We start from the raw sequence: 2,500 nt of genomic DNA, 5'->3' as shown, positions 1-2,500 counted from the left end.
TGTGTGTGTGTGTGTGTGTGTGTGTGTGTGTGTGTGTGTGTGTGTGTGTGTGTGTGCGTATCGGTGTAAGTGTGTGCTCGCGTGCGTGTGCGTGTGAGTATACCGCATATACTTCTTTACATACACATTTCACATGCACACACTGTTACAACGAGCTGGTTATCAGTTGTCCTCCTCGTTTCATGTGGCAATAATGGGAAAGTAATGACATTTCCTGTGCGCTGTTTAGGACGCCTGTTTACCGTAATTAGGTCAGAGGGAAAGGCTAGATCAGTAGCAACTCGAGGAGGTGTCATGGCGTCAAGGTTTATATGAGTATTTATATAGACCTTGGTCCGTTTTACGACAAAATTCGGGTTGCGACGCTATCGTAGGAACGAATCTCCGTCGTAAGTCGAGGAAACCCTGTACGTTAGCATTGGCGACGCGACCATTCCATAAGATGCTTACCATGATGTCTTTATAAAAAATCGAAGAAAAAAATATGGATATCAGAGTAAGGAGAGGTTATTTATTACTTATTCTATGGGCAAACAAAGACTCCATTATTATTTTTTTTATCATAATGGCTATTACATATAATTTGCTTCACTTTTCTCATTTTCAGATTTATCAAAATTATTATTGTTATCTCCAGCATGGAGGTCATATTTTAAGTAGCGTTGGTTAATTTATTTGTTCGTTAGTCAGTTAGCAGGGTAACTCAAAAAGTTATGAACAAATTTTTACTGGAGGTGTGTCATAGCCCAACTTAGATTCCATTGAATTTTGGATGTGATCCGGATCATGGTCAGGATCCAGGATTTTTTAAAAAGGATTCGTTACCAATGCCAGATAAGGAAACATGGGCGTCATTAGTGTCTGTTATTGTTCGTGTGAATATTTTTATTGCATCAGTGACCCTATAACTTCTGGGTGGTTCTAGTTGTATTTGTTTCTAAAGCACAAAAAAGAGAGCAACTTGCCCAGAATATTCATTCCTCATTGCTCAAAAGCATTAAACTTTTATTATGTAAGCCAGTGATATTAAGAAATGAGCCTTAATTGGTTCATTATTAAGTAATGGAATAATGCATAAAATAAAATTATTCCTACTTCTCCTTCTTACTTATTTCACTCTTTTATGTCTTGTATAAATATATATAGTTTAAGTTTGCATCATTATTTTACGAGTACCCTTCACGTTCACTAGACTATTTTAGATATGTAGCGTCAGTTGTACTGTAACACTCGCACACACACACATATATTATGTATAATTTATCATATATATATATAATATATATATATATATATATATAGATAGATAGATAGATAGATAGATAGATATAGATATATGTATATATAATATAATATTATTAATTATGTGTACACACAGACAGACAGACACACACACACACACACACACACACACACACACACACACACACACACACACACACACACACACACACACACACACACACACACACACACACACGCACACAATGATAATAATAATAAATATATATGATAAAAAAAAATATATATATCCATAATATATATACTAATAATAACCACAGTCGAAACTTTTATAATCGATAATGGTTTATTGTTTTCCAGCAAGGAATTATTTTACTAAAATGTTCTGGTTACCATAAAATGTTTTGTTATTAAATAGTCGTTTAGGATTTTCTTCATGTTTAGCAATTTCCTGAGAGGCTAAAACGAGTGTTATAAACGCCACACCAATATACATGTATATTTTAATTGCAATTAGAAATGATACTTACAGTGATGTATGTAATTTTTTTAACACCACAAGCTTTTTTTAACAGATTAAATCGCCTATAAAACGAAAACTAATTAACATAACTATAAAGAAGAGGCCACCATTTAGCAAACACAGACTCTTGCTCCTAGAAAAGCGTCGAGCTTGACCACCGATGACTGAAGCAATTCTCTTACTTGCCATACTCTGTACTTGCGAGAACATCTTGTACAAACGAAACAACACTGCACATGAAGGCTGCTCATACGTCTTGGAGTTGGAGTGCCTGCTCTTCACACTTAGTGCCTAGTTATGTCTTTTTTTTTCATTTCGACTACATACAGTAATTACTTCTGGATCATGATGTATATCTGTTTATATGAACTTTTTATTGATTTTCATCTTCATGCATGTGTACAACTGTGCATGTATACATACAAGTAGGTGTGCATGTACATTTGTATGCGAAGTATTACACCTACTCACTCACACAGACACACACGCATGTGAGTGTGAGTGTGAGTTTGTGTGTGTGTGTGTGTGTGTGTGTGTGTGTGTGTGTGTGTGTGTGTGTGTGTGTGTGTGTGTGTGTGTGTGTGTGTGTGTGTGTGTGTGTGTGTGTGTGTGTGTGTGTGTGTGTGTGTGTGTGTGTGTGTGTGTGTGTGTGTGTGTGTGTGTGTGCACGAGTGTGAATGTGTGTGCGAGTGTATGTATATACACATTAGCTTATATACATAAACACATATACAA

The 2,500-nt window shown here is 35.7% G+C and overlaps 1 protein-coding gene across 4 annotated transcripts in view; it reads right to left on the bottom strand.

Moving 5' to 3' along the window:
* Positions 1-1,731: 1,731 nt before the first annotated feature.
* The window catches only part of Drat (Death resistor Adh domain containing target), a 437,794-nt gene continuing 437,025 nt past the window's right edge, over positions 1,732-2,500 (bottom strand). For all 4 annotated transcript variants that reach the window (XM_070121818.1, XM_070121816.1, XM_070121817.1 and 1 more), the window contains one exon: positions 1,732-2,500. This exon is cut by the window's right edge and continues 1,699 nt beyond it. The gene's annotated coding sequence lies outside the window, so the exon portion shown is untranslated.

This window comes from Penaeus vannamei, chromosome 5, assembly GCF_042767895.1.
Source record: "Penaeus vannamei isolate JL-2024 chromosome 5, ASM4276789v1, whole genome shotgun sequence".
Taxonomy (NCBI): domain Eukaryota; kingdom Metazoa; phylum Arthropoda; class Malacostraca; order Decapoda; family Penaeidae; genus Penaeus; species Penaeus vannamei.
The sequence above is the reverse complement of the archived record's forward strand: the minus strand, read 5'-3'. Positions and strand labels throughout refer to the sequence as shown.